Source organism: Phyllostomus hastatus, unplaced genomic scaffold, assembly GCF_019186645.2.
Source record: "Phyllostomus hastatus isolate PE091 unplaced genomic scaffold, TTU_PhHast_1.1 phas_scaffold_1066, whole genome shotgun sequence".
In the NCBI taxonomy this organism is placed as follows: Eukaryota; Metazoa; Chordata; class Mammalia; order Chiroptera; family Phyllostomidae; genus Phyllostomus; species Phyllostomus hastatus.
The window spans coordinates 31,646,488-31,660,235 of NW_025334004.1; the positions used below are offsets into that span (position 1 = coordinate 31,646,488).

Below are 13,748 nucleotides of genomic sequence, written 5' to 3' on the forward strand. Positions count from 1 at the left end.
CCTGTCACACGGCGATAGGTGACGAGCACCCTCGTGTCTGTGCATTCGAGGTGCGGTGTTTACTGAAGCCCTCACGGACGGCCGTGGCGGGGACACGCCCTGCGGTTACCTGCGAGGGACAGTGCACGATGCAGAGTCCCGGCGCCGAGAGCTTCCCTGCCCGTGAGTCACGCCAGTGATGGCTACACACGCCTTTCTCGTAGAGACGAAAGGTCACAGAGGTTGGACCCTGCCAATGGGCCCGCGGCCTCTATTTCCTGTCCGCCCCTGAAGGTCAAGAGTAGGTCTCCAGGACCGACACTGTGGAGGTCTTAAGGGCTGCTGTAGCTCAGGGCCTTCCTGGGGAGACCAGCTGTTGTCTCCCCAAACCCCGGACCCCCCAGGTCAGCGCACGGCGGGAAGGCTGCGAAGGCTCCGCCCCTGCCAGGGCGCTCACGGGAAGGCGCGGTCCTTCCCAGGTGGCCCCGGCGCTTCTCCACGTGGCCTCGGCGGTCAGCCGTCTGCTTTGGGCCGGCTCGGCCTCTTCTGAGAGGCAGGGGCTGCAGCAGGCCCCGAGCTCCCTGTGCCTTCGTCCCCTCGCCCGTGGAACGGCGACGGGAACACCAGACCCACGCGCCCAGCCCCCCTCAGTCTGAAGGGAGGGCCGCACAGCACCGCAGCGCGCTTTGCCCCACACTCCCCTCGCGCCGTGCTCACTGCCGCCCGGGGAGGGAGGCGGCTGCACCCTTTCCTCCTCCTCTTGGGGCCCGTGGGACACTGGGGTCCCGAAACCTTCCGCGGGGGCCCGGGGGCCGCACGGCTGGCAGGAGGCCAGGCCGGGGCTCCGAGCCAGGCCTTCTCCCTCCGAGGCGGAACCGCGGCCACCGGCCCAGCGGCCTCCCAGCGTCTCCGCCGCGCGCCGGGCGCCCGCGACATCGGGGTGCCGGGAGATAAAGGACCCTCCTTACTTGCTGGCGTGTATGTCCACGGGAGAAGCAGCAGCCTCTGGGAGGGACTTCTTTTTTTTAAGGCTTCAAAGCAGCTGCCTTGGCTGGGCTTTCCCAACCACCTCCTCTCCAGTCCCGTCTGCCTCCCCGTCCGAGGTGGCCGCCCCCCCCCCCCCCCCCGTGCCCCTGCGACCAGAGTCTCGGCTTCTCGCCTGCGCCGAGTGGGGACGCAGGCCGAGACGCACTCTTTACGGGGGAGCAGACCCGAGAAGAGGAGGAGAGGCTGACACGCGGGTGGCCGTGGGAAGGAGCTGCGGGGCCCCCGTTTCCTGCCGGGGCGTGCACCGTGCTTACAGGGGCGGGTCTGGCCCTGCCGAGACACTGGGAGCAAAACTGCACGCGTCGCGTCCACGTGACCCAACGTCCAGGGACGCGCCCGACGTCTGGTTTTTCTAGGTCGGTCCCAGGAGAAATCAGTCCGCGCGGGGGCGTGTTATTCATTCCCAAACCTACGGAGGCGAACATGGGCGAGCGTTTCGGTCATCGGCGTTCACACGCCCCTTTGTACGGTCGACCTCCGTTCTCGGGCTTTAACGCACGGAGCACGCTCAGTCCACGCTCCCCGGAGGCTCACGCGGCAGGAACTCTGGTGGCACCTCGGCTGGCGGAGGATGTGGCCTTGTTTCCCAGCTGCCGTCACTCGGCCTCAGCCGGAGGGCGGTGGGAACAGCTGACGCCTCCCCCTCCACACACGCAAGGCTCAGCTCAGCCCCAACCCCAACCCCAACCCCAGCGCGTCTCCCTCCTACAGCTGCCGTGGCAAAGACGGACGTGCCCCCCAGGACAGCAGCTGACTCACTTCTGTGACCCAGTTGGGGGGGCACTGGAAGCAGAGAGTCAGGGGGCCAAGTGAGCTCCTGCAATTTCTGTGCATCCCTCGGGTCCATTAGCTCTGCCTGCCCCAGGGAGAGGGTCAGTGCCCCTGGCCACTGTCCTGTCCCCCAGCGCCTGGTGGAATCTGAGGACAGCAGGCCAATCAACTGTGGACTAAGGGCCACGGAATCAGTGGCCAGTTCCGAAAGCATGGTGCCCTGAGCTGGTGCAGACAGAAAACCCTCCTGCTACAACCACCTAGAAATACTAAATATAACGTGACACGTTAACAGTGTATACGTAAGTGAACTAGAAAGGAAGGAAGGGAAATGAACGGGATCTATACACACAGAAGGAATTTATGGGCAGAGCACTGAGACCCTGGTGGCAGGTGGAAACGCAAGAAGACTGGCAGGCCTGGGCCCGCCGCCCGGAAGGTGCGATTGTAATGACAGGAAGCCCGGGTTCACACACGGGACGTGGGGACTGCCCTTCCCAAGTTCAAGGGGCTAGAGTGACTACCAACTGCCCCAGGGAGACCCCAGAGTGGCCCTGTCAACCCACAGGGCTGGTGAGGGTTAAGGAGTCTCCCCAGGGAAATACGTTAAAACTTCAAGCCTTTGCCACATGCCTGTGGAGACCAACATTATAATAACCACGTGGAGTACAGCTGCCACAATGAGAAAGTAACATGAAAACTGGACTCCCCTGGGCCTTTCACAGTCAAGGTGCACAGGCCCCCCCACCCCCCGGAGAGGGGAGGGCACTAAAAGTGAGTTCGCAGCTCAAACCGGCAAGGCACTGGAAGCGGTGACCCATGACAACACGGACTCGGCGCCCCCAGGACGGGATAACAGAATAATCTGAAAAGGACAACAACACATTGATATACACCCAAAAGGGTTCAAGATGTGGGAACATACACAGAAATCCTAATGGAAGATAATGAAAGGACATTATTCGTAAAAGATCTAGCAGGCTTGAAAAAAGTTCGAAATAAAGATTCCATAAATGATGCATTAAAGGCAGTGGAAAATGCAATGGACCCATTAGACAGCAATCTGGACTCAGCGAGAGAGAACTGTGAAATGGAACTTGGAGTTGGAGACACTGCCCAGAGTATAAAGAAAGGCGATGAAGAGACACAGAGAAATTAAAAACAGGAAGACTGAATGAGAAGGTCCGATCCTACATAATAAAAGTTCCGGAGAGGGTAATAGAGAAAATAAAGACAGAACAGTGACTAATGAGAAAATGGCTGAGAATTTCCCGCGACTGATCAGATAGATTCAAGAAGCAGAGGAAGGCCATATACACAAATTAAAAAGAAACCCATATGAAAAAGACGCTGCAGCCACAGGACTAGCGACACAGACACACAGAGGAAACAGTCCCCAAGCAGCCCCCCCGCCCCAGAACAAGGCAGGTTCGGTGCGGAGGGGCCATCACTCCTGCCCAAAGCAGCAGGAGGGGCGGGGCACCGCGGGGGATCCCGCTGACGGGCTGTCAGCGAAGCTAACACTCACCAGAAAGGGACAAACGTTTTCCAGGCACGCAAATACAGAGAATTTGCTACTCATAGACAGACCCTCGTGGCACGCGACTCTGGCGAGAAGCTCGCTGAATCCAGGAGGCGGGCGTGGTCTGCACGAAGCCAGGACGGTGTGAAGAAACTGGTCACACCGGACAAGTCCAGACAAGCCAGGACGAGGAACAACAAAGCTGAACCTACCGCCATCCCCCGGTTGTCCGGGAGAGGTGTGTTCCAAAGGGTAGAACGAGATGCAGGAAACCACAGTGGTCAATGGGAGGGGGGGTGAGAGGCATCCACGCATGCTCAGCCCGTAGCAGCGTTGTTTCAGGGGGGCCGCTGACGGTCCCCCGGCACACGCTGCTGCCTGCAGTGCGAATGTGAGCCATGTAACGGTCCCGCTGAAATTGTGGAAACACACACCTAACATCTAAATGAACAGGACTGGAGAGAAGCAGATGTGCACAACCCTTCAGCAGTGGAGTAGAACACAGAGAAGGAGAAAGGGTGTAACAATAGCAATGGTGAGCAGAGGGGAAAAAATGGAGGGAGAGTTCAAAAACACGCGAAATGAGGATGACCGTGAGCGGATGGAACTAGGTGGTTACCTGGCTGCAGCAATGACAAGGTTTTAAAACTCCAGACTATCTTGTTGACAACAGACATGTGCGACATTTAATGACCTGGACACTTTGAAAGACGTAGAAAAGGTACACCAGAAAAATACTGACCCAAAGAAAACGGATTTAGTAATATTTGCCTTAGACTAATCTCAACCTGTACACAGCTTAATGGATCCCACACATTAACCTCAGATTGGGTAATGCCACACTGACGGAATTACACGGAAAATGGAAAATCCATGGTGATATTAGAGTCTTCAAAGCTCTCTTAGAAGCAGAAATATTGAACCAAAAAATGTAATTCATCATCATAGAACGTTTAACATCAGTTAACAGGCTTCATCTAGCTGACGTACCTGACACGCTATCCCCGGTACTCACTAATGCAGAGTCTCAAACCCACACGAGATTTTTATAAACACTCACAACGCATTGGCTCATGGAGAAAACGTCACATCTGAGAACCAGCGGGACACAGGCCGCTTTCTCTGACGCAGGCAACAGAATCCGGTGTAAATAGCAAAGGCCACCTCACTCCAGCACTCGGAGAGTAAGACCCACACGTCCACGCTGGCACACGCATGTCATGCACCGATCAGAGCACGAGCAATCCACAATCACAGTGTGAGCTGCGGACTGCGGGACACTTTGGATGGGATGGTGCCACGCTGGAAGGAAACCGTGGGCCACGGGGAACGCAGGACTCGGAGGGAAACGTCGCCCTTCGTGGAGGGAACAGAAGAAAAGGACGACCGAGAATGGAGGAGCGAAGCTTGGAACACGAGAAGAGAAACGGAACGCCACGCACTCCAAGGAGGGACCAGAGTCAATGACACAGGAAAAAAAAAAAACCAAAGGAGATCTAACAAATAAAAGCGCAACAGAATTATTTCAGAAAGGAAGAGAAAACAGGAAGAACGCCACAGCCATTGGAGGGGGTTGAGTCAACTGTCACATTTCTGATGAAAAGAACAGTGCGCTTTCATGCTATTAAGACCAATTCCAATGACTGTTACAGAAAAAATAACCTGCCGTACCTCCTACCTCGGCTGTCCTAGCAGGAGAAAAAGCTCCCCAACTCCCCCCAGGGGGCTCACAGTGCAGCTTTGAAATGAAAACTGAACAAAGGCGTTTAGAGAAAGCAAAGTCCCGGGTCATTCTCTGAAGTCAATCTACAGACTATTAGAAGTAACAAAAATCAGGCAAGGTGGCTCATTACAAAATCAAAACACGAAAATAAGGAACACTCATTTGTACTGAAAAGAAAACATCCACCGGAATTTGTAAAAAAAGATATAATTCACAGATAAAACAAAAATAGCCGCGAGCTGGTTGGTGCCTGCAGAAGCCGGGCGATAAGACACGTCTGTTCGTTATACCAGACTGTCTGCCTTTGTACACATTTACAATTCTCCATATGAAAAAGTTAAAATCTGAAAATAAGAACAGTGATACCATCCAGGGCCCCAACAAGTCTATTAGGCACTTGGGGTACCTAGAAATATATCTTTCAAAGATGTGCCCACTTTCTGAGAAAAAGCTATTGAAAACATGTTGAACGACATTAAAGAAAACACGTGAATAAAGAAGGGGCCACAGGATGCCACGGCGTCAGACCTTCCACAGACCTTCCGTGACAGGGAGGTTTGGTGTCCTGAAAATGTTGCTTCTTCCCCACATTAATCTACAGGTTCCCAGGGGTATTCTGCAGAAGTTAACAAGAAGATCCTCAAGTTCACCGGAAATGCCCACATTTCAAGAATAGTTGAAACAGCTTTGACGGGGAGTCAGAGAGAGGAAGAGGGGAAACTGACCTGTCCTTGAGTGCTTAGCTGGGGCCGGGCACTGGTCAAAGCGTTTTCCACGCCCCTGTCCAGGCAGAGGCCACCGCTGTCACCCTTTCATCGGGGGAGGACAGAGATGACATCATTTGTCTGAGGGTCAGCGTGACCCACCGTCACACTTGCCCAGCACCGAGGGGCCTTGGGCCACCCGAGATTCTCAGTAGTAAAACCGGGCGAGTCCCAACCACACAGGATGGTCAATGGCCTTGTGGAGGTCCCACGCCCATAGCCACGGGGCAGAGCTGATATACAGCCCCCTGGGAGCTGACCTTGGTGCCTGTCCTCCACACCCTGCTGTGCCCACCAGCCTGAGTGCGTGAGACGCCTCACGCAGTGTAATGGAGGGAAAGCGGTGTAATGTTAGGACAGGGTAGATAAACAGCCCAACGTGAGAGGGAGCCCAGAAGCCTGTCTGCCTTCGCGTGGTGTTTATCGGGAGGGGGAGAGGGACCGATAAGTGTCACTAGGGCGACGGATCCTGGTATCTCTACGGAGAAATAGATGCAAACCTCCCACAATAAGCAAAAAATAAACTCCAATTATAGTAAAAGTAAAGAGCGACAAGTTAAAACTTAGAAGTTATTTAAAAAATCTCTTCTGAAGCCTATGAAAGAGAGAAGGATTTCTTAAACCGACCTTCAAAAGAAACAAATGGGCAAACGATAAGAATAAATAATTCAAAGAAGAAGCAATATCCACACAGAAGAAGTCTTGGTTTCTCTTGGTAAGGAGAATGCCACTGAAAACGATGGAACGCTTCACGTCCAGCGTGGCAACATTTAAAAGTCTGAAAATGCTAAGAGTTGGCAAAAACGTGGGTCACTAGAACTCTCTCACAGGTTGGAATGCCAGTCGGTGCAGGAAGGATAGAGAAAGTGTAGAAACCGACACAGCCGGATGCGTCAGAGCAGAAAACTGGCCCACGCCACAGCACGGCAACCCGCCGTGTACGAGGAGGTCGGTGCGAGCATCGGTACCGTCGCCACACCAAGGAGGTGGGGAAACAGACGTTCATCATCAGGGCAGGGCACAGGGAATGACTCAGCCACTCAACTAACAGGAATGCAGCAAGCACAGACATCAGCTTGAATAAGGCTTTAAAATACATTAGATTTGAAAAAGCAAGCTGCAGAAGCCTGTTGGATACAGCAGGGTTCCTGTTTGTATAATATTTACGTGCAAAAGCAACATCAGATATTGATCAGTGCATACAGTAAACCCACTGACTTAGAAGAGTGGATAGCATCTGCAGAAGGAGGAGGAATTGGATGGGCAAGAACAAGGGATCATTATAAATCTATCGTTGACATTTTACATGTTTAAATTTTAAAAATCCTGAAGCACATGTAGAAATCTGGTTGGTAAAAATAGGGGCAACCTATCCTATGTCCTTTTGTCAACTTTTAAAATATTTCACGTTTTACGAGGGAATAAATGACGAGGGAGTAAGGGAATAGATAATGAGAAATTCTTCAGCAATCATCTTTTTCATGGTCGTAACTCACGCTATACTGAAACTGGCTAAAAATCATTTTAATTCAGAAATCAAATTGTGCTCAGTATGCCTCTCTCAGGAATTCGTCTGCCCCATCAGCCAGCGGCACTCAGGATGTAACGCAGCCTCGAAATCCTAGTTCAGGGTCCGGCGAAGGCTACCAAGCAACCCGGGACTTAAAAACCAAAAGCGAAAAAGCAAAACCAGGCTCGCGGATGACACTCAGATGCATGCGACCATCGACCTGGTGAGAGACGCTTGCATCCTACCCGGCCTGAATGACAGAGTGACACAGCAAACAGGGGCTCTTTCGGTCCAGCGCGGGCAGCGCCCCCGTGCCCAGCCGGGGGAAGAAGGGCGGCGCGCGTCCTCAGCTCTAGAAAGCATTGTCTGACCCGGCTGGGGAGCGTCCAGAAGCAGGTAAGCAGCCGGAGGGTGCACCGTTTCCCGGATGAGAGTGCCCGATGTTTTCAGCGGTTGCCTAGAAGCGGAGCTCTTGATGCAGCCTTGGAAGGGCATAGAGGCTTCCAGGGCAAGGAAGGGCCCAGGGAGGCTGAATCACTCCGCCCTGCACCGTGCGCATGCGGGTGGGAGGCAGGACCTGAACGAGGAGGCGGGACGAAAGGGCGACCCCGCTGGAACGCTGACGTTCCACGCGCACGTTTCACCTGGCAGTCAAGTTTAACGGCACGGCATTCTGTTTGGAACCAAACGTAGTCCCAGTCTCATTGCTAGAGACATTTTAATTACTCCACAGCGCAGTGCTTTGATCAGGGAGTGTCCATCTCGGCGAGGCGAAGACCTGGTCTCCACCGCGAAGCGGCCCTGCGCCTGCCGCTGGGCGAGCCCACCCGAAGCCCTCCGGGTCTCCTCCTCTGTTGGGCGAGGGTGCAGGCAGGACTGCCCGCATGCCGCAGTGCGCGCGAGGATCTCAGACCGGCTCCAGGCGCCTAAGTGCTCCATAAACGCCTGGTTAAGTAACTACGCCCTGTTACAAAAACTGTAGGTTTAATAAAGTACTAAAAAAAAAGAAAAAAAAAACACCCATAGAGAAACAGCTACTAAAAACACACAGAAGCGATTTCCTGAAACATTCTGTCTCATTTGGACCAACTTGGCTTTCTCGACCGCAGGGAGCTGAGACAGGGACCCGGCGGACTCCGGCCCGTGCAGTACCGCTCCCGCGGGCGCACGGCCCACCGCGCCCGCCGGTCTCCGCGGAAGGACACCCGGAACGCTTCTCACGCCTGTCTGTGCACATTACAGATACCGCAGGGACAACTCAAAGGACAGAGGCCTCTGGAACGCACTCTGATACAAACCAAAAATGTTCCCTGCAGCTGTAACGCGTTCATCGCGGGCCCCCGTGCACCAGGGCGATGGGCTGCCCCTTCTGATGACGATGGAGCCACTTCCTTAAAAAAATAAAAAAAAATAAAAAAGCTGTACAGCTCTCACAGCTGCCACGTCCATCTAATTAGGTGTGTGTTGACGCTGAGTATTTATAGATCTTTAAAAAAAGTTTCAAAACATTAAAAAGTGGATGTGATTTTTGTTTCCACGGGAAGGAGTAAAGCGAGCCAAATGAGAAGGGGGGCAGAAGCCCGTCTGTAGGTGGGCGTGGTGATGAAAGCGCGATGCCTGGTGGGGGCCGCGGCACAGCCACGGGCGCTAGTCATAGTAATGATAATGATGGTAATAATACAAAACGAAGAACTAGAGCGAGGGTGACAGGTCAGCGCAGAGGACAGAGCTGGAGCTCTGTTGCCTGGAGAGGAGGGAAGCCATCACCAAGGTGACACGGGTCCTGCAGAGGCCCTGGGCCCCTCTGACGGTCCACACGACCGTCCAAAGACAAGTTAAGAGCTCCGTGGTCCTCGCACAGCCAGTGCAGCGAGATGACAGCCCCTCTGTCCCCAATAAACCGGGAAATGGCTTTTCTGGAGACGCAGGGGCAGACAAGTTCTATATTCAAGACCCGAGGCCTGGCTGAGAGCGAGGGAGGGGTCGTCTGGTGCCACAGCAAAAACAAAAGATTTTGATTAAAAATTTTTTTTAAAAAGGCCCTGGCTGGTGTAGCTCAGTGGATTGAGCTCAGGCTTCGAACTAAAGTGTCGCAGGTTCGATTCCCAGTCAGGGTACATGCCTGGGTTGCAGGCCACGGCCCCCAGCAACCGCACATTGATGTTTCTCTCTCTTCCTCTTCCTCCCTCCCTTCCCTCTCTAAAAAATAAAATCTTTAAAAAAAATTTTTAAAAGAAAAACGACATTGAGTAGCGAGACATCCACGTGAACCCTGCTCTCCCCGCCCAGCTCACAGACCCTGGCTCTGGGTTCACCCCTCCGCCGTGGAGGCTGTGGGGCTCCTCTGTGGGGAAGGGGACCAGCCGGAGAAAAGTGACAGAGGCCCTGATGCGCGGTGGTCCCCGCATCGAAATGTGAGCCGCTGAAGCACGCGGGACTTTCCATGGGCTTTGCTGGGTCTCAGGTTCAACATTAGCAGAGAGCCGAAACTTAGGCCCTCAAATAAAGTCTCAGACCATCTATCACAAGGGGCAGGGGGTGGGGAGACTCTTGAAGCAAACGTGAGGACGTTGTGAGTCAAAAGAATGCTTACGAAATAAAGATTCGCTCAAGAGTTCATAGAAATCTTGCATCCAATTATAAAAATATGCACAGCACACTTGAAAAAAAGAACATTCAAAGAACAAGAAAACACTCCTTGGAAATTAAATATCTCCTAGCAGAAATAAATAACTTGAATAGTGGAGCTGGAAAATGAAATCAAACCCTCCCAGAAGGTAGAACAAAAATATAAAGGGATGAAAAACAGGTAAGAAAAACGGGAGGACATTTTCAGGAGCTCGGGCCCTCCCGCTGACAGCGGTTTCGGGGAACGCATGATAAAAACAGTGTGGAAGGGAACCCTGAAGAAATCATACAGTAACATCTACTGGAACTGAGCCGCGAGAAGTTTTCCAACTGAAAGGCGACAGAGTTCCCAGCACGATTTTTCACAAGAACGCAGCTGAAGCACGTCATTCAGAGACGCGGAAATTCCGGGATGAAAAGGTGATGAGAGTTTTGGACAGAAAAACAGGCTACAGGCAAAGGATGGACGGACAGCCATCAGGACCTCGGGCGGCAAAGGGCCTAGAGACGGTGAAGGAAAGTCTTGTAAAATGTTGAGGAAATAGGACTTCACCTTGGAGTTTTATACCTAAACAAACTAGCAATCAAGGGAAAATATATATAGATATTTGTGTGCAGACACATATTCTAACCCTCTTTCCTATTCACAGGCCTCAGTTTTATTTGCAACAGCTAAAAATATTTACTTTCCTGTCTTCCTGCGAAGCTGGCAGTGGTCCTGGGCCACAGTTTGGCCAAGAGAAAATCTGCCACAAAAGTTTCCAGAAATATTCATAGTTTTCTGATAAAACAGATTTGGTTGGCTCTGCTCTTGCCTCTTCTGCCCTATTCCTTCCTGGAATGCAGATACAATGCCAAGAGGTACAGCAGCCATCATGTGACCAAGAGGCAGCAAGCGTAAAGGCAAAGGCCAACGTATAAGTATGGCAGACACAAACAAGAGCTTGCGTCCCTAGTAGCATCAGTGACCCACTTCACTGAGTACTTCACTACTGTGTGTTACATAAAGGTAAAGAAAAGAAAACTTTAAACAATGTCTGTAGTCAGGTTTTCTGTCACTTGCAGGTGAAAGAAAGCATTGTAGCAAGTTCTCAAAAACACGTTACCTCCCAGGCACCCTTCTTTGGGAAGTTACTAGGAAATGTGTGCCACAAAAACAAGGAGTGAACTAAGAAGGAGAAAGTTACGGTGCTCACAGAACAGGCGATACAACACAAGAAGGACGCAGGGGGAATTTCCAGCATCTTGGCAATACGGGTGGAGACAATGGCTATACTGTACACCTAAAAAGTAACTAGCTTCTATTGGAACAGGCGGATAACGCCAAGGAAAAAAAATAAACAATAGATAGATTACCTGGTGTGCCTGATAATGTTGAAAGGAATTTAATACGTCTCCCAGAAAATCTGGAAGTAAAGATTAGTATGAACACACACGCAAAAAGCAAAACATTTCAACACCAAAGCAATGACCAACTCCAGGAAAAATGAAAAGTCACAAGAGGGATGAAAGGGAATCACAGAATGCCGGCTGGCTCGACTGGGCGCAGTATTTGCACTCATGACGCGAAACTGAATATTGCCGATAAAAATGATGGCGGTGCTCTTCTGGGTAGTTGGAAAGAACAGAAGCCAGTGTGGTTGGGGTCCAGGGAGTGAGAATGATAAGAAAGGCAGTCAGAGAGAAAAACAGAGATTAGGTTATCCTGAGGTTCGGATTTTCTTTCCCGAGAGCCACAGGACGCCACTGGAGGGTTTTAAACAGGAAACCTGCATGATCCGACTCATGACTGAACGTGATGACTTTGGCCGTGGTGCTGGGAAGAATGCACTGCTTGGGGACAGGCAGGAAAGCCAGCAGACCAGCGGGGAGGCTGCCGAGCAGAGGATAAGGCGCTTCCACAAAAACAGATAAAAAGAAGGTGGGAATAGACTTTGGTGGCGTATGGAGGGAAAGGGATGGCTTGCCGGGTGTTAGTGTGAGGCGTCTGGAGAAGGCAGAGGGTGTTACCACTTTGCTGGAATGCTGGGGAAGGAATGGACTCCGGAGAGGAGGGTTTGGGATCCGTTAGGGCGAACATGCCCCTGAAGGCCACCAGGTGAGCAACTGTTTGGGGCTCAGGGTAACTGACACACACGGGAGACAAACCCCAGGACACACTCCGCCTTCAGCAAGCGGCACCTCCTCCTTCCCTCTTGCCAACACAAAGAAATGTTTCATCGTATGTTTGGATGTCAAACAACTTCAGTGCTAGGATTTGGGGCCCTGATTTAAGACTTGATATGGAGAACCCAGGATAAAAAGGAAATGAATCCTGGGGTATCACATGAAACCCATTCGAAATGTTTAGGTCGAACTGGCATTTTATTCTGAGTCCTATCTACGCTAAGGAAAAAGTCTCCCCGCCAAAGCTGCAGTCTCGACATAATAAAAGTCGCCCCTCTATAAAATATTTTCCCATTATTAGCTTGATTTAGTGAGCATTTTCCACTTAAAAAAATTGTCCATGCCCAATGGAATTCCGTTTATGCGTACAGAGCATGTGCAGAGTTAAAGGGCCACCTCAGCCACACTTTGAGATTCTGTTTCAGTTTTGCAAAAAGGGATTTCTCAGGAAACATTCAAAAGGACCGATTTGTACAAAAGGCTTTCAAAACCCTCGAGAGCGCTCTCATTTTCGCTTGCAGGTCAGAGTTCCTGAACCACACAGCCAGCAGCGCGCTCCTTCTTGGCCTCCTCGTTGCTTCTTCGTAGCTCGGGGCAGCGCTTGGATTTCATCATGGGTTCCCAAATTGGCCTGACTGGCCGTGTGCATTTTAACGAGAGCTGGGTCTCAGCCACGTTACAGTAGATGCGGTACGGGAGGGGCACAGCGGTGGCAACTGCAGGATAAAGCGTGCCGTACCGTGGTAAAGGGTCACGGTTGCGACCAGTTGTTGAAAAAGAAAAAGAAAGAAAGAAAGAAAAAAAAAAAAAGCCTGGGTGTAGAACCCTGAAAACGCGGGGCTGGAGGTCACGGCCGGCCGTGCATTGGTGGGCCGACAGCGCCCCTAGCGGCAGAGAGGCGGCGGCGAGGACTGAGGGGAGCATCCGAGTTGTTAAAAAGACACCTGCTGGGTGAGCCCTCATTATGCAAAAAGAAAGGATCCACAGGTGCCCGGCTTCAAGGGGCGAGAACGCGGGGAAATCTAGACCTGGCCAACAGCTCGCATAGCCACACACTTTCACTCCCAAATGGGTCGTCGCTTGGCCCGAGGTGGATTTAAGCGGTTTGTTCAAGGCTGAGCAACCGGGGAAGAAGTGGCGGGAGGCGGGAACACTCTGCCCAGGTCTGGCCCCCACTGACAGCCGGCGACCAACCCGGAACTGACACAAGGGGGGAAGAAAACTGAAGGACACAAGTGTCGATTTTTAAAAATGGGGACTGCTGTGGGGCGCAGCAGGCACACCTGCGAGAAGGGGGCGACTCACCTGCGTGTTTGTCGCGCGTCCCCCAAGTGCGCCCGTGGGGAGCAGGGGCGGGAAGGGAACTTTGGGGGGGTCCACCCAGAGCCTGGGTTGGAGGTGTCACTAAGGAACTGGGTAAGATGACTCGATGTGCCTCATCCTTGGCGACACGTGTAATGTCAAGATTTAGACACCTTGGCAAATGACACCCGAGAGTTAGGGGACAGGGCGGTGGGGCGAGGCCGCAGGGCTACACGGTGGCGGCTTCCCGGCCCCGAGCCGAGTGCTCCCTCCTCACCCCGGGAACTGGCACCTGGTGGTGGTGGCGGTGGCGGTGGAAGGGAGACAGGGACTGTC

General features: G+C 52.5%; 1 protein-coding gene across 1 annotated transcript in view; it reads right to left on the bottom strand.

Moving 5' to 3' along the window:
- The window catches only part of ADAM12 (ADAM metallopeptidase domain 12), a 271,784-nt gene that overhangs the window by 257,395 nt on the left and 641 nt on the right, over window positions 1-13,748 (bottom strand). The gene's annotated exons all lie outside the window — the stretch shown is intronic.